This window comes from Pan paniscus, chromosome 4 (assembly GCF_029289425.2).
Source record: "Pan paniscus chromosome 4, NHGRI_mPanPan1-v2.0_pri, whole genome shotgun sequence".
NCBI classification, from domain to species: Eukaryota; Metazoa; Chordata; class Mammalia; order Primates; family Hominidae; genus Pan; species Pan paniscus.
Window position 1 is genome coordinate 51,606,669 of NC_073253.2, and position 18,685 is coordinate 51,625,353.

Sequence of the window (18,685 nt, forward strand, 5' to 3'; positions counted from 1 at the left end):
GGCGGCCGCGGCTTACCCGGCCGCTGGAGCGTTGAGCGCTCGGCCCGGCCCACAGCTAGCCGGCGTCGCGTTTGATTTCAGCGCGCGGCCTAGAAGACGCGGGAAGCGTCGCGCCGAGCTTTCTTGCCCTCTCGCTTCCGGGAATTGGCGCTGTTGCCGGAATGGGTTAAAGGCCACGTGGTTTCAGGGGCTTTCTAGCGGGCTGAGGGATGTGAATTCAAGGGCCCTCCGTTGACAGTACGGGCTCGGTGTTTTCATCGGAAGGTGGCACCCCCTATTTCCACTTACAGGTAGCTGACCCAAGCAGCCCTCCCAAGCACACTTGGTGTGGGTTTCCCATCCAGTTACGCTGGAAGGGAAGAAACACCCTTGAGGTGTCACCTACCCTAAATCGAAATGAAGATCCACCCCTTTACAGTCTTGCCTTATAGTTTATCACACTCAGAAAGAAGCTCTGTGGTGGGGCGTCCTTAACTGTTCAGGTTATGAGGCATCAGATGCTGGTGCCCTGTTTCTGCTGAGGGTTCAAGACTTACTTGCCTTGGCCTGTAAAGCCAACAACTGTGACTCAAGGGAAGAAGGCAGACACATAAGGTTGACTGGGGAATGTGTCTTTTTGCAATCATTTAATTAGTCTGACCACATCAGCAATGTGGAAAGCAAGACTCTCCATCCTGGCAGAGCAGGAAGGCCACGTGGACCGGGGCCCTGGAAACTGTATTTATAGCACCGTGTGAAAACCTCCAAACGTCTAACTCCTGCTTGTAGTACTGGCAATTGATATGTTGGAAACAACACTTTTCATGGCCTACTTTCCCTAGTCATTGTTTTTTGTTGTTGTTGTTTTGTTTTGTTTGTTTTTGAGGGGGAGTCTTGCTCTGTCGCTCAGGCTGGAGTGCAGTGGCGCGATCTCCGCTCACTGCAATCTCTGCCTCCTGTGTTCAAGCGATTCTCACGCCTCAGCCTTCCGAGTAGGTGGGATTACAGGCCCGCGCCACCAAGCCTGGCTAATTTTTGTATTTTTAGTAGAGACGGGGTTTCACCATGTTGGCCAGGCTGGTCTCAAACTCCTGACCTCAGGTGATCCACCCGCCTCCACCACCCAGAGTGCTGAGATTACAGGCATGAGCCACTGCGCCCGGCCTTCCCTAGTCATTGATAATCTCCCTGTAACAATAACTACAAATATACAATTTAAAATTTTAAAATTGGAAACTGGATATATACATCAATGCTTATGTGGATATATGTGTGCCTAGAGTTTTCTATCTAATGTAAGTAATCATGTAGGTCCTTAAAAAACTGTTAAAAGACTGGCTTCATCTGTAGCTTGAACATATTGAAGGTATACCTGTCAAAAGAACAATTCTATTGAATCCATTCTAAAGTGCTTATAATTTCTATGGAAAAAAAACCACACTGGATAGACAATGTGGAAAATAACTTCTTTTACATTCCAGAAATGACACACTTGAGTACCCCTGTTTCAAGTGAAATTTGACCAAATCAGGGTTTAGTTTTTATTTTTTCTATAATTTTGGGAGTTTTATCTGAACTCTTCGAGCTCCTGTCTAGAATTCATTTTCTGATGTCTCTGCAACTGAGGTATAAAACATCTATTTATATTTTATTTATACTTTATAAAGAATGCAAAGAAATCAAGCTATACAGCTCTAAGTTAACATTGTTTCATAAAATATTATTATTATTATTATTATTAGAGATGAAGTCTAACTTTGTCGTGCCTAGGCTAGAGTGCAGTGGCATGATCTCAGCTCACTGCCACCTCCACCTCCCAGGTTCAAGTTATTCTCCTGCCTCAGCCTCCCAAGTAGTTGGGACTACAGGCGTGTGCCACTATGCCCAGCTAATTTTTTGTATTTTTAAAATAGAGACGAGGTTTCACCGTGTTAGCCAGGATGGTCTCGATCTCCTGACCTCATGATCCTCCCGCCTCGGCCTCCCAAAGTGTTGAGATTACATGAGCCAACACGTCCAGCCAATAAAATATTATTTTGTATCGTGGTTGCTGACACATACCTTACACTCTGTGGTTTATATGGTTAATCTTAACCTTTAATCCATATAAAAGGTATTTTTAAAATATGTACATTGTTTTGCTCCATAAAAATGTATGACATAACACTTAACAAACACAAAACCTTTCCTATATAAGACATACCCAAAAGGCTTACTTTTTTTGGTACACATCAGCATATGTATTTACCAAGACTTTCATTATGGGCTTTGTATGCTAGTGGCTTCCTAAAGAGCAGCCATAAATACATGCAATGTGGCTATGTTTCCATCAACATCCTGGATCAAAGATTCTAACTCTGGCTGAGACATTAACAAGATATATAATCCTAACTAGAACTACTAATAATAAGATCCTGAATTAGTAACTACTAATTAATCACTAAGATATATACCCTACTAAGAACTACTGTTTTTATTAGGATTATATAGTCTGCACTCAGACATTTGTTCAATGAGTTAACTTCTTAAACTGCTCAGTATCTCAGTTACCTCTTTCATCAACCTGGAATGATAACTTACATTCTCTCAATCACAGAAAGTTTTTGTGAGGACAAATGAAATAAAATGTGATAGTGCCTTGATATTTATAATTTTTTTTTTTTTGAGATGGAATCTCACTCTGTCGCCCAGGCTGGAGTGCAATGGTGCAATCTCGGCTCACTGCAACCTCTGCCTCCCGGGTTCAAGCAATTCTCCTGCCTCAGCCTCCCGAGTAGCTGGGATTACAGGCACCTGCCACTACGCCCGGCTAATTTCTGTATTTTTAGTAGAGATGGGGTTTCACCATGTTGGTCAGGCTGGTCTCAAACTTCCGACCCCAGATGATCCACCCGCCTCAGCCCCCCAGAGCGCTGGGATTACAGGCGTGAGCCAACGCGCCTGGCCTATGATTTGTTTTATAAAAGTAAACCATCCTATAAAATATAACCCAGGCCAGGTGCTGTGGCTCATGCCTGTAATCCCAGCATTTTGGGAGGCCTAGATAGGAAGATCCGTTGAGCTCAGGAGTTTCAAACCAGACATTTGTATTCACATTCAGCTAAGTGAAAATACCAGGTGAAAGGCTGTTGATCACTTAGATAATGCAAAAGAGATAATATCATTTTTTTTCTTAAAACCTATCACTGGCTTCCCAGAATAAAATCTAAATTCTTTACAAAACTGTACGCGATCTAGCTCTGGCTTCCTCGGCAGCCTCATCTGGCGCTGCTCTCCTCTCACTCTGCTCCATTTTCGCAGAACTCCTTTCTGTCCCTTAAATCAGTCAAGATCTCTGATCAGGATGGCTGCTCTTGCTCATCTTTTCATGTGACTGATTCATCTTCCAGGTCTCAGTCAAAAATCACTCCTGGAAAAAGCCTTTCCTTGTCCCTCACCTTACCCCCACTTTTCTCAATCTGTCTCTCCTCCCCAACTCTAAAGTAACCTCCTCAAGGGTAGAAATCTTAACCTAAAATTCTTCACTCTATCTTTGGCACATAGAAGGGTACCTGGAACACAGCTGCTCAGCAAATATTTGTTGAATGAATGAAGGAAAAGTTTAATAATTTGTTATATGTTGCCAAATTTATAGCCTTAGGTAGTCTTTTCTCTCTGTTTTTTTTTTTTTTTTCTTTTTTTGAGATGGAGCCTCACTGTCGCCCAGGCTGGAGTGCAGTGGCATGATCTCAGCTCACTGCAACCTCTGCCTTCTAGGTTTAAGCAATTCACAAGAATCGAGATTCTCACGCCTCAGCCATCCGAGTAGCTGGGATTACAGGCATGTGCCACCACACCCAGCTAAGTTTTGTATTTTTAGTAGACGACGGGGTTTTACCATGTTGGCCAAGCTGGTCTTGAACTCCTGACCTCAAGTGATCCGCCCACCTCAGCCTCCCAAAGTGCTGGGTTTAGAGGCATGAGCCACTGTGCCTGGCTCATCTTTTCTCTTTCTGAATAAGCTCAATTGGTAATAGATTTTCTCATTAATATGACCCAGACAATCAATATTTAATGTTTCAATCTTTTGAACCTCAAAAATCTCTAGTAGATATAGATTAGTGTATATGTAATAAATGTTTATAAAAATTTTAGGCTGGCACGGTGGCTCATGCCTGTAATCCTAGTCCTTTGGAGGCTGAGAAGGGAGAGTTTTTTGAACCCAGGAGTTTGAGGCTGCAGTGAGCTGTGATCCCACCATTACACTACAGCCTGGGTGATAGAGTGAAACCCTGTCTCAAAAAATAAAAAATAAAATTTTAAAACAAAAAGTGTATAAAGTAAAATGAAAGGGAAAGCCCTCGTTGCCCGGTCCAAGTCCCATTTTCTGGAAGTGGCCACTGTTAAGTATCATATTAATCCAATAATTCTCAATCTTTATTGGGCATAAAAGTCATATGAGATGATTGTTATGCAGACTCTTGGGTCCTATCATCAGAGATTGTGATTCAGTAGATCTAGTTTGAAGTGTAGGAATATGCACTTTTTTAACATTCACTCCAGGTGATTTTCACTCCAGGTCAGGTGATAATTCTTTTTTAAAATATATTTTACAAAAAATTTTAAGCCTGGGCAACATAGTAAAAACCTTGTTCCTGCAAAAAAAAAAAAAAAAAATTAGCTGAGCGAGGTGGTGTGTGCCTCTAGTTCCAGCTGCTCTGGAGGCTGAGGCAGGAAGATGGCTCGAACCCAGGAATTCATGGCTACAGTCAGCTATGATTGCACCACTGCACTCCAGCCTGACAGAGCAAGACCCTATCTCTAAAAATAAAATAAAATAAAATGAAATAAATTTTATTATATATATGATTTTACCTGTGTGACTGATATTTTAAAGAAATCATGCTGTATATACTGTTCTGAAACTTTCTTTTTAAAAAAAGTATATATATATATATATATATATACACACACATATTTTTTTGAGACAGGATCTCACTCTGTCACCTGGACTGGAGTGCAGTGGCTCAATCATGTGTCACTGCATGCAGCCTCCGCCTCTGGGGCTCAAGCGATCCTCCCTCCTCTCAGCCTCCCAAGTAGCTAGGACTATAGGTATGTGCCACCACACCTGGCTAATTTTTGTATTTTTTTGTAGAGATGTAGTTTCGCCATATTGCCCAGGCTAGTTTCAAACTCCTGGTCTCAAGTGACCTCCTGCTTCAGCCTCCTAAAGTGTTGGGATTAAAGGTGGGAGCCACTGCACCCAGCCTAAAATATATTTAGGACCTCTTTTCATGCCAGTGTTCATAAATCTATCTCTGTTTTAATATCTGGCTATTATTCTACTGTATGTGTGGATAATAGGGGAATATGTAAGCAAACAAACACTTAGATGGATATTTGGGTTGTTTCCATTTTATCTTTTGCTTTTATCCACAATGTTAAATGTAAACATTATGTACAGTTGCATGAATATTTCTTTAGGATAATTTCCTAGAGGTGGAATTGCTGAGCCAAAAGATAAATGTGTATAATTTTGGTGAAATTGGGTGATTTTAAAAAATGTGGTTCTGATGTTATTTTAATGTTTTTGATGTTACATATCAATTATATTTTACACAATATTTGAACTAAGGATACTATATCATCATTTTTTATTATGAATCCATGGCCTGCCATACCCTCACTCATTTCTGTAGATTTCTAGATTTTAAGCCAAATTCTCATCTTGGACATACTGACATGTTCTGACTTCAAACTTGTGTGCAAGCCCTGGCTCAGGACTTGCTCCAGACCCCTGCTATAAATTCACAACTCAACTCTGTGTAATTTCGCAGGGCTAGCTGTTTCCATGCCTGCCTTGTAGAGTACTCATCAACCCTGTAAATCCATTCCCTAGCCTGGTTCCCCATAATCTAATTCCACCCACAAGCTTGTTACCTACTCTAACACATATGGAACAAACAATACAAATAATATGTAATTAAATGCTAGTTTTATGGTACAGGCTGTAAGTAGACAGTAGAAAGGCAATGAGAACTAGAGCAGTCAGGAAAGATTTCCTGACGCTAAATTTTTATGCTTCTCTTGGTTTTGTGTTTTATTTATGAGCAGTGAAGAAGTTCAGTTTAAAAAGGGAGTATCCTCTGGTGGGTGCTAAGGTTTTGGGGGAAAACAAAGGGGACCAGGGAGTAGGGTTCAAGAGGTGTGACTTCAGGTAGGCCCTGAAAGATGACTGGGACTTAAACAGGCAGACAGCAGAAAAGAAAGCAAACAAGGCAAGAAAAACCAGAAACAGAGTATTTTTATGCGGCCACTTTGATGTGGCCATTTTGATGCTAGCTAGTTAAAATGTAAACATTACCATGTCTTTTTTAACTAGAGTAACATATGCAACTAGACATTTATGATCTCTATTCCATCCCATTCCATGTTCACTCCAAATATAGTAGACTTCATTTTCTACTTTAGTTACTTTCGTTGCTTAACCTTTAGGTTAGTATGTATTATTATTGTTGAGATTTTTTTTCTTCTAAGTGTAGGATAATGAATGTGGGCCAGTTTACAGGAGGGAGATGGAAGAGACATATCTGCTGAAAGATGTACACATTGAAAGTAACTAGAAAAATCTTTAGGTGGGATACAATTACGGCAGGCCTTGAAAGCCATGCTGAGACGTTTACCCTTGGGAAGGGCAGCAGTAGGGAACTTCTTTGAGAACAGACATGACATGAAGTCATAGAGCAGCAGTGTGATGTGATGGAAGCAGCACAGGCTTTGACGTGTGACTGACCTGGTTTCCAATACCAGTTTTGCTGCTTATGATGTTTGTAGCCTTGGGCAAATTCCTGACTTTTCTGAGTCTAATTTCCTCATCTATAAAATGGGGGTACCTTATGTCATAGAATTTGTGTAACAATTAAATAAAATGAGGTAAGAGCTATAAAACACTTGGCACAAAGTAAGCCCTTGATAACCAGTTGCTATAATTATTTAAGGAATATTAGTATAGAAGTATTTTGCCAAATAGATTGGAAGAAGGAGAGTTTTGCATCAGGATGGTCAGCGAGGAGACTCATGAGAAATCCAGGCATGGAATTATTCAAGTTTAAATTAGTGGGATGGCAGGGAACAAGAGTAAGGGCCAACACACATGAGATGTCAAAAATGGAAACTGATTACATATGAAACATAGAGGATAAAGGAGAATAACATATGTAGTCCTCTGATACTCAAAAATTGAGAACATTGTTATTTTATTTTATAGGAAGTAGTCTATATTGGCATCACTATGAAATGTAGTTTGAGAAGCAAGAATCAAGCAAGATGGGAGTCAAAGAGTATATAGGTAACTGATAATTTAGGGAAATATATTAAAGATACAACTTAAGGTGACAAGATTTTGTTGGAAATTATTATCCTGGTTTACTAATACCAACTGGTGGTAACATGAAAATTTTACAATCACATTGAATACTTGTAAGAAGAAATTACCTACCAGTACCAAAAGTTAAATAAACTATGTTTACCTAAAGCCTCTTTCAGGGTTCAAATTCATGGAATGCAAAGCAAAAACCAAATTATTTGAAGCTGTATTTTGCTTTGTATTTTTCCCTGATAGAAAGCCCAAGTCAGCCCACTTTGGATTTAGTATTACAGTGAACATTTGTCGTTACCTTCTCAGTAACCCCTTCCCTCTTCCTAGCAGTACTATGAATTTCTTAATCATATGGTTTGGATAGGACTGATCCTTCCTCCATGTGTAGTCTGATTAGGCAATCAGTGTAGGTCATTCTCCCCCATCCTTCCCGCCAATGATTGGTTCATGGATGAAAACATTCCCCCACTCCAGACCAATAAGAGGCAAAGAGTCTCAATTCTCAGGTTGATTTGAGTTGGGGAAGCAAACTCCCACTTCTCTGGAAAAAAGTAGCTCCACAGTTGTTGGCAGCCATCGTGTGACCACAAGAAGAGGGCCTGGTGAAAGGGAGTCGACCCTGGAGGAGTGGAGCCAAAAGAAACTGCATACCTGTCCTAATTCTTGAGCTCCTGGGCTGAATGAAAGCTATTTGGAATCAGATATATCTTTTAGTTTTTCTGCAGCATAATCCATACATTCACTTCAATGTTTCAGCTAGTTTAAGCTAGATTTTCTGCTACCTGCCACTGAAAATCTCAACTAATACAAGTGCCAAGTCATTTATGGGTGTCAGTACTGCCTTCGGCTCTGCAGGATATTGTCAATGTCATGTGTTATGGACAATAAATGGATCCTAGGTTGGGATTTTAATTTGTCTGTGCTTTGGCAAAGTTTATGGCAGAAGCTGAAATCACTGAGGTGCAAATTTCTGTAGGGCACTAGAATCCTTAGAAGAATTTAAGATTGTCTTGTTAGTGGATATGTTACAAGTCAGCTTCTAGGACTATTTTCTGAAATCTCCTATGAAGCTTCATTTTACTGTTTAAGCGAGTACTAGGAGAGATGGTGCTAAAGATATAAAGCAGCTTAGGGGAATGATTTCAGTTTATTTTCTAACCTCTTAATGAGAAGTATTTCTGCTACATTTAAAGCATAAAAAATTTGGTATTTAAATTTTTACTTGGAAATAAACACATTGTTTTCTCTAACATCCCAACAACAATCTGCTGAAGATGAGACGCTGTTTGAAACATACATCATTGAGTAAATATATGTCCTTATTATTGAACATAAGGATTTCAGAATTCTTGAAGGAGTCATTTTTCTGAGGGTGTAGAAGCATTTACCTTTAAATCATATTACCTGAAGAGAATGTTGCAGGAGTAGCCCCAAGCCTTGAGGCATTTGTGGCCTTTGAAGTGCTAGCCAGTGCTATGGTTAAGAGTAGTAGCTTAGACAATGGATGAAGACTACGTGTAGAAAAGAAAACACAGAAAAACCACAAGCTGGTCTCAGCAAACCCATGAAGGTTTAGTTTATGGTTTTGAAGTTGTAGGGCCGTAGTTATGACAAATTCAGTCAGATCAGTTCAAAAAGAAGTAAATGGATCCTGCAGAGGTTTTGGGAAGATGGAGCAGTGGCATGGCCAGTTGCCGGAACTATGTATGACATAGCTACCAATAAAATGTCTGGAAAATAAAAGAACTACTAAATGAAAATACTTTTGAAGAACAATCAGGGAAATTTGTACACATACGGAGTATTAGATATATTAAGGAATTAGTTTTATTATGTATGATACTGATATTGTGGTTCTGTTTTCTTTTTTAACTGATTAATTTTTTTTCTTGTTTTTAAGATGGGGTCTCACTATGTTGCCCAGACTGGTCTTGAACTCCTGAGTTCAAGTTATCTTCCCACCTCAGCCTCCCGAGTGGCTGGGATTACAGGCATGTGCCACTGCACCTGGCATTCTGTTTTTCGTTAAAGCCCCCCCACCCTCTTTTGTTTTTGAGATGGAGTTTTGCACTTGTTGCCTAGGCTGGAGTGCAATGGCACAATTTCAGCTCACTGCAACTTCTGCCTCCCGGGCTCAAGCGATTCTCCTGCCTCAGTCTCCTAAGTAGCTGGAATTACAGGCATGCACCACCACACCCGGCTAATTTTTTGTATTTTTAGTAGAGACGGGATTTCGCCATGTTGGTCAGGCTGGTCTCAAACTCCTGACCTCAGGTGACTCACCGGCCTCAGCCTCCAAATGTGCTGGGATTACAGGCGTGAGCACCACGCCCAGCCTAAAGCCCTTATTTTTTAAAGACATAAAACTGAATCAAAACAAAACAACAATAACAACAAGTAAAACAAAACAAAAACCCCAAACCCTACAGAGACTTTTATTGAAGTGGAGCGACCACAGCTCTCTTTGAATCTTTAATAAAGATGATTTTTTAGTTGTTACAAATTGAAGAATGGTACTAGAGTGTCACAGGTCATGGATAATGGAAAATTTGAAAATCACAAATGCTTTATAAATGTGTTGCAGAGACTGCTAGTGCTTATCAGCTTGATTTACTGTAGCCAGATGACTGAGTTCTGGCTAATGAAGAATTCATGTCTGGCCTTTTAAGCTATCTAACCTCCCGTGCACTTTTCTCCTTTTCTTTCTTCATCTATCAGCTGAAGGACAAGACTCCTAGAAAAGGGTAGAGCCAAAAGCTGGAAAGAATCTGGATTCCTGAATGACTGTGTGGAGCCAAGCCTCCACCATACGGCTCCTCTTCCCATTGAATTGCAGTAAACTATGGGATGAGTAAGAAGCAAAAAATAAATAAATTTTGCCTGTAATCCCAGCACTTTGGGAGGCCGAGGCGGGCAGATCACGAGGTCAGCAGATCGAGACCATCCTGGCTAACACGGTGAAACCCCCTCTCTACTAAAAATACAAAAAAAATTAGCGGGGCGTGGTGGCCGGCGCCTGTAGTCCCAGCTACCTGGGAGGCTGAGGCAGGAGAATGGCGTGAACCCGGTAGGGGGAGCTTGCAGTGAGCCGAGATCACGCCACTGCACTACCGCCTGGGTGACAGAGTGAGACTCCGTCTCAAAAAAAGAACTAATTTTTTTTTGAGGCAGAGTCACACTCTGTCGCCCAGGCTGGAGTGCAATGCTGTGATCTCGGCTCACTGAAACTCTGCCTCCCTGGTTTAAGCAATTCTCGTGCCTCAGCCTTCCAAGTAGTGGGGATTACAGACGTGGACCTCCATCCTTGGCTAATTTTTGTATTTTTAGTGGAGACGGGGTTTCGCCATGTTGGCCAGGCTGGTCTCAAACTCCTGGCCTCAAGTGATCTACCTGCCTCAGCCTCGCAGTGCTGGGATTACAAGAAAGTAAATTTGTATTGGGTTAAGCGACTAACATCTTGGGGATATTTACTACAGAAGCTAGTCTGCCATGGCTGGTTCACAAGTCACCATCAAAATGTTAGGTTTTTTCAATGATAACTGAAGGTGGTGGTTTGATTATGACCAAAAGAATTCTCACAGGTCACGTTTCCCAGGAAGCAGACTCTGAAGTGGAGATCAGCATGTAGGAAAATTACTGGGAAGTGGCTTTGGAATCAACACCTGTGGAACAGTGAAAGCAGCAGGACTGCACAGAAGGAGAAGTTGAACTGTGACTCAGTGATAACAAAGGCCTCCGTCTATTCCATGCATAGCTTTAAAGCTAGGATGTTCTTTCCAAGTTGTTTTAAGTTAGTATGAGTGTACAATTGTACACCTGCACATGGGCGACTTTTTGGATATGACTAGCCCTGGGAGAGGGAAGTGGATCTTGGATGAGGTGGGAAATTCCTGAAGGGGAGCCCAGCTATGAGTCCTCAGTAACGAACACTCCTACAACTAGGGAAATGAGTGTCTTGGTCTTAAAAGTAGATCTGGGCAGTGCAACACACATCCACTTCAGGAATATTCTAGAAGCTGATTTGTGAGTGGTGATATGCTTTTGGTGAATAGACCAAAGAGCTATTTATTGTTCACGAAAGAAGATTGTCTACTGAGGCCAAGGAATAAGCGAAGTCTGTATTGCATGCCAAGGAGTTTGAGAAAATAGTTACTATCAAGACACACGCATATGGTAGATGGAAGAAGCAAGAGAATCTTTCCTGAGGTTTTAACTGTGGGAGAGATCTGGCTAAAGATAATTGCATGAAATAAAATACAGTTTCCAAGTGTTACCTTTCAGTGACATTCTGATTATCCATTTAATGATAATAATCAAGTTTTGTTGAAAATCAGTTGGATGTCAATGAAAATTCCATGATAAAAATGGGTTCCCTAAGGTTTTTAAAACCTGATTCTTATTAATACATTTTATTTTATTTTATTTTATTTTATACTTTAAGTTTTAGGGTACATGTGCACAACGTGCAGGTTTGTTACATATGTATACATGTGCCATGTTGGTGGGCTGCACCCATTAACTGTCATTTAACATTAGGTATATCTCCTAATGTTATCCCTCCCCCGTCCTCCCACCCCACAACAGGCCCCGGTATGTGATGTTCCCCTTCCTGTGTCCATGTGTTCTCATTGTTCCATTCCTACCTATGAGTGAGAACATGCGGTGTTTCGTTTTTTGTCCTTGCGATAGTTTGCTGAGAATGATGGTTTCCAGCTTCATCCATGTGCCTACAAAGGACGTGAACTCATTTTTTACGGCTGCATAGTATTCCATGGTGTATATGTGCCACATTTTCTTAATCCAGTCTATCATTGTTGGACATTTGGCTCGATTCCAAGTCTTTGCTATTGTGAATAGTGCCACAATAAACATACGTGTGCATGTGACTTTGTAGCAGCATGATTTATAATCCTTTGGGTGCATACCCAGTAATGGGATTGCTGGGTCAAATGGTATTTCTAGTTCTAGATCCCTGAGGAATCACCACACTGACTTCCACAATGGTTGAACTAGTTTACAGTCCCACCAACAGTGTAAAAGTGTTCCTATTTCTTCACATCCTCTCCAGCACCTGTTGTTTCCTGACTTTTTAATGATCGTTATTCTAACTGGTGTGAGATGGTATCTCATTGTGGTTTTGATTTGCATTTCTCTGGTGGCCAGTGATGATGAGCATTTTTTCATGTGTCTTTTGGCTGCATAAATGTCTTCTTTTGAGAAGTGTCTGTTCATATCCTTCACCCACTTGTTGATGGGGTTGTTTTTTTCTTGTAAATTTGTTTGAGTTCATTGTAGATTCTGGATATTAGCCCTTTGTCACATGAGTAGATTACAAAAATGTTCTCCCATTCTGTAGGTTGCCTGTTCACTCTGATGGTAGTTTCTTTTGCTGTGCAGAAGCTCTTTAGTTTAATTAGATCCCATTTGTCAATTTTGGCTTTTGTTGCCATTGCTTTTGGTGTTTTCGCCATGAAGTCCTTGCCCATACCTATGTCCTGAATGGTATTGCCTAGGTTTTCTTCTAGGGTTTTTATGGTTTTAGGTCTAACATTTAAGTCTTTAATCCATCTTGAATTAATTTTTGTATAAAGTGTAAGGAAGGGATCCAGTTTCAGCTTTCTACATATGGCTAGCCAGTTCTCCCAGCACCATTTATTAAATAGGGAATCCTTTCCCCACTTCTTGTTTTTGTCAGGTTTGTCAAAGATCAGATAGTTGTGGATATGTGGCATTATTTCTGAGGGCTCTGTTCTGTTCCATTGGTCTATATCTCTGTTTTGGTACCAGTACCATGCTGTTTTGGTTACTGTAGCCTTGTACTATAGTTTGAAGTGAGGTAGCGTGATGCCTCCAGCTTTGTTCTTTTGGCTTAGGACTGACTTGGCAATGCAGGCTCTTTTTTGGTTCCATATGAAGTTTAAAGTAGTTTTTTCCAATTCTGTGAAGAAAGTCATTGGTAGCTTGATGGGAATGGCATTGAATCTATAAATTACCTTGGGCAGTATGGCCATTTCCACGATATTGATTCTTCCTACCCATGAGCATGGAATGTTCTTCCATTTGTTTGTATCCTCTTTTATTTCATTGAGCAGTGGTTTGTAGTTCTCCTTGAAGAGGTCCTTTACATCCCTTGTAAGTTGGATTCCTAGGTATTTTATTCTCTTTGAAGCAATTGTGAATGGGAGTTCACTCATGATTTGGCTCTCTGTTTGTCTGTTATTGGTGTATAAGAATGCTTGTGATTTTTGCACATTGATTTTGTATCCTGAGACTTTGCTGAAGTTGCTTATCAGCTTAAGGAGATTTTGGGCTGAGATGATGGGGTTTTCTAAATATACAATCATGTCATCTGCAAACAGGGACAATTTGACTTCCTCTTTTCCTAATTGAATGCTCTTTCTTTCCTTCTCCTGCCTGATTGCGCTGGCCAGAACTTCCAAAACTATTTTGAATAGGAGTGGTGAGAAAGGGCATCCCTGTCTTATGCCATTTCTCAAAGGGAATGCTTCCAGTTTTTGCCCATTCAGTATGATATTGGCTGTGGGTTTGTCATAGATAGCTCTTATTATTTTGAGATACGTCCCATCAATACCTAATTTATTGAGAGTTTTTAGCATGAAGGTTGTTGAATTTTGTCAAAGACCTTTTCTGCATCTATTGAGATAATCATGTGGTTTTTGTCATTGATTCTGTTTATATGCTGGATTATGTTTACTGATTTGCATACGTTGAACCAGCCTTGCATCCCAGGGATGAAGCCCATTTGATCATGGTGGATAAGCTTTTTGATGTGCTGCTGAATTCGGTTTGCCAGTATTTTATTGAGGATTTTTGCAGTGATGTTCATCAGGGATATTGCTCTAAAATTCTCTTTTTTTGTTGTGTCTCTGCCAGGCTTTGGTATCAGGATGATGCTGGCCTCATCAAATGAGTTAGGGAGGATTCCCTCTTTTTCTATTGATTGGAATAGTTTCAGAAGGAATGGTACCAGCTCCTCCTTGTACCTCTGGTAGAATTCGGCTGTGAATCCATCTGGTCCTGGACTTTTTTTGGTTGGTAAGCTATTAATTATTGCCTCAATTTCAGAGCCTGTTATTGCTCTATTCAGAGATTCAACTTCTTCCTGGTTTAGTCTTGGGAGGGTGTATGTGTCGAGGAATTTATCCATTTCTTCTAGATTTTCTAGTTTATTTGCGTAGAGGTGTTTATAGTATTCTCTGATGGTAGATTGTATTTCTGTGGGATTGGTGGTGATATCCCCTTTATCATTTTTTATTGCATCTATTTGATTCTTCTCTCTTTTATTCTTTAGTAGTCTTGCTAGCGGTCTATCAATTTTGTTAATCTTTTCAAAAAACCCGCTCCTAGATTCATTGATTTTTTGAAGGTTTTTTTTGTGTCTCTATTTCCTTCATTTCTGCTCTGATCTTAGTTATTTCTTGCCTTCTGCTAGCTTTTGAATGTGTTTGCTCTTGCTTCTCTAGTTCTTTTAATTGTGATGTTAGAGTGTCAATTTTAGATCTTTACTGCTTTCTCTTGTGGGCATTTAGTGCTATAAATTTCCCTCTACACACTGCTTTGAATGTGTCCCAGAGATTCTGGTACATTGTGTCTTTGTTCTCGTTGCTTTCAAAGAACATCTTTATTTCTGCCTTCATTTTGTCATGTACCCAGTAGTCATTCAGGAGCAGGTTGTTCAGTTTCCATGTAGTTGAGCGGTTTTGAGTGAGTTTCTTAATCCTGAGTTCTAGTTTGATTGCACTGTGGTCTGAGAGACAGTTTGTTATAATTTCTGTTCTTTTACATTTGCTGAGGAGTGCTTTACTTCCAACTATATGGTCAATTTTGGAATAGGTGTGGTGTGGTGCTGAAAAAAATGTATATTCTGTTGATTTGGGGTGGAGAGTTCTGTAGATGTCTATTAGGTCCGCTTGGTGCAGAGCTGAGTTCAATTCCTGGATGTCCTTGTTAACTTTCTGTCTCGTTGATCTGTCTGATGCTGACAGTGGGGTGTTAAAGTCTCCCATTATTATTGTGTGGGAGTCTAAGTCTCTTTGTAGGTCTCTAAGGACTTGCTTTATGAATCTGGGTGCTCCTGTATTGGGTGCCTATATATTTAGGATAGTTAGCTCTTCTTGTTGAATTGATCCCTTTACCATTATGTAATGGCCTTCTTTGTCTCTTTTGATCTTTGTTGGTTTAGCTCTTCTTGTCGAATTGATCCCTTTACCATTATGTAATGGCCGTCTTTGCCTCTTTTGATCTTTGTTGGTTTACAGTCTGTTTTATCAGAGATTAGGGTTGCAACCCTTGCCTTTTTTTGTTTTCCATTTGCTTGGTAGATCTTCCTCCATCCCTTTAGTTTGAGCCTATGTGTATCTCTGCACATGAGATGGGTTTCTTGAATACAGCACACTGATGGGTCTTGACTGTTTATCCAATTAGCCAGTCTGTGTCTTTTAATTGGAGCATTTAGCCCATTTACATTTAAGGTTAATATTGTTATGTGTGAATTTGATCCTGTCATGATGATGTTAGCTGGTTATTTTGCCCGTTAGTTGATGCAGTTTCTTCCTAGCCTCAATGGTCTTTACAATTTGGCATGTTTTTGCAGTGGCTGGTACCGGTTGTTCCTTTCCATGTTTAGTGCTTCCTTCAGGAGCTCTTTTAGGGCAGGCCGGGTGGTGACAAAATCTCTCAGCATTTGCTTGTCTATAAAGGATTTTATTTCTCCTTCACTTATGAAGCTTAGTTTGGCTGGATATGAAATTCTGGGTTGAAAATTCTCTTCTTTAAGAATGTTGAATATTGGCCCCCACTCTCTTCTGGCTTCTAGAGTTTCTGATGAGAGATCAGCTGTTAGTCTGATGGGCTTCCCTTTGTGGGTAACCTGACCTTTCTCTCTGGCTGCCCTTAACATTTTTTCCTTCATTTCAACTTTGGTGAATCTGACAGTTATGTGTCTTGGAGTTGCTCTTCTCAAGGAGTATGTTTGTGATGTTCTCTGTACTTCCTGAATTTGAATGTTGGCCTGCCTTGCTAGATTGGGGAAGTTCTGGATAATATCCTGCAGAGTGTTTTCCAACTTGGTTCCATTCTCCCCATCACTTTCAGGTACACCAATCAGACATTGATTTGGTCTTTTCACATAGACCCATATTTCTTGGAGGCTTTGTTTAACTGTTTCTTTTTAGTCTTTTTTCTCTAATCTTCTCTTCTCACTTCATTTCATTCATTTGATCTTCTATCACTGATACGCTGTCTTCCAGTTGATCGAATCGGCTACTGAGGCTTGTGCATTCATCATGTAGTTCTTGTGCCATGGTTTTCAGCTCCATCAGGTCCTTTAAGGACTTCTCTGCATTGGTTATTCTAGTTATCCATTCATCTAATCTTTTTTCAAGGTTTTTAACTTCTTTGCCATGGGTTCGAACTTCCTCCTTTAGCTCGGAGTAGTTTGATCATCTGAAGCCTTCTTCTCTCGACTCATCAAAGTCATTCTCCGTCCAGCTTTGTTCCGTTGCTGGTGAGGACCTGCATTCCTTTGGAGGACGAGAGGTGCTCTGCTTTTTAGAATTTTTCAGTTTTTCTGCTCTGTTTTTTCCCCAGCTTTTTGGTTTTGTCTACCTTTGGTCTTTGATGATGGTGACGTACAGATGGGTTTTTGGTGTGGATGTCCTTTCTGTTTGTTAGTTTTCCTTCTAACAGTCAGGACCCTCAGCTGCAGGTCTGTTGGAGTTTGCTGGAGGTCCAGTCCAGTCCATGTTTGCCTGGGTATCCACAGCGGAGGCTGCAGAACAGTGGATATTGGTGAACAGCAAATGTTGCTGCCTGATCATTCCTCTGGAAGTTTTGTCTCAGAGAAGTACCCGGCCATGTGAGGTGTCAGTCTGCCCGTACTTGGGGGTGCCTCCCAGTTAGGCTACTTGGGGGTCAGGGACCCACTTGAGGAGGCAGTCTGTCCGTTCTCAGATCTCCAGCTGCATGCTGGGAGAACCACTACTCTCTTCAAAGCTGTCAGACAGGGACATTTAAGTCTGCAGAGTTTTCTGCTGCCTTTTGTTTGACTATGCGCTGCCCCCAGAGGTGGAGTCTGCAGAGGCAGGCAGGCCTCCTTGAGCTGCGGTGGGCTCTACCTGGTTCGAGCTTCCTGGCCACTTTGTTTATCTATTCAAGTCTCAGCAATGGCGGGCGCCCCTCCCACAGCCTCGCTGCCACCTTGCAGTTTGATCTCAGACTGCTGTGCTAGCAATGAGCGAGGCTCTGTGGGCATAGGACCCTCCGAGCCAGGCACGGGATACAATCTCCTGGTGTGCCGTTTGCTAAGACCGTTGGAAAAGCACAGTATTAGGGTGGGAGTGACCCAATTTTCCAGGTGCTATCTGTCATCCCTTTTCTTGGCTAGGAAAGGTAATTCCCTGACTCCTTGCGCTTCCCATGTGAGGCAATGCCTCGTCCTGCTTTGGCTCACGCTTGGTGTGCTGCACCCACTGTCCTGCACCCACTGTCCGACAATCCCCATTGAGATGAACCCGGTACCTCAGGTGGAAATGCAGAAATCATTCGTCTTCTGCATTGCTCACGCTGGGAGCTGTAGACTGGAGCTGTTCCTATTCGGCCATCTTGGCTCCACCCCTATTAATACATTTTTAAAGGTAATCTTTCTCTTACTAATCTTTTTTTTTGAGACAGAGTCTTACTCTGTTGCCCAGGCTGGAGTTCAATGGCATGATCTTCGCTCACTGCAAGCTCTGCCTCCGGGGTTCATGCCATTTTCTTGCCTCAGCCTCCCAAGTAGCTGGGACTACAGGTGCCTGCCACCATGCCCGGCTAATTTTTTTTTTTTTGTATATTTAGTACAGACGGGGTTTAACTGTGTTAGCTAGGATAATCTCCATCTCCTGACCTCGTGATCCGCCTGCCTCAGCCTCCCAAAGGGCTGGGATTACAGGCGTGAGCCACCGCACCCGTTCTCTCTTACTAATCTTTATTATTTGTTGCAGAACAAAATTTTGAAAGGACAGAAAAGCTGCCCAAAGATAAATTCCAACTGGGGTTTAAATCTAATGTTTTAAAATTACTTTTTTTTGAGACAGAGTCTCGCTCTGTCGCCCAGGCTAAAGTGCAGTGGCGTGATCTTGGCTCACTTCAACCTCCGCCTTCTAGGTTAAAGGGATTCTTGTGCCTCAGCCTCTCAAGTAGCTGGGATTACAGGCATGTGCCACCACACCTGGCTAATTTTTGTATTTTTAGTAGAGACGGGGTTTTGCCATGTTGGCCAGGCTGGTCTCGAACTCCTGGCCTCTAGTGATCCTCCCGCTTCAGTCTCCCAAAGTGCTGGGATTA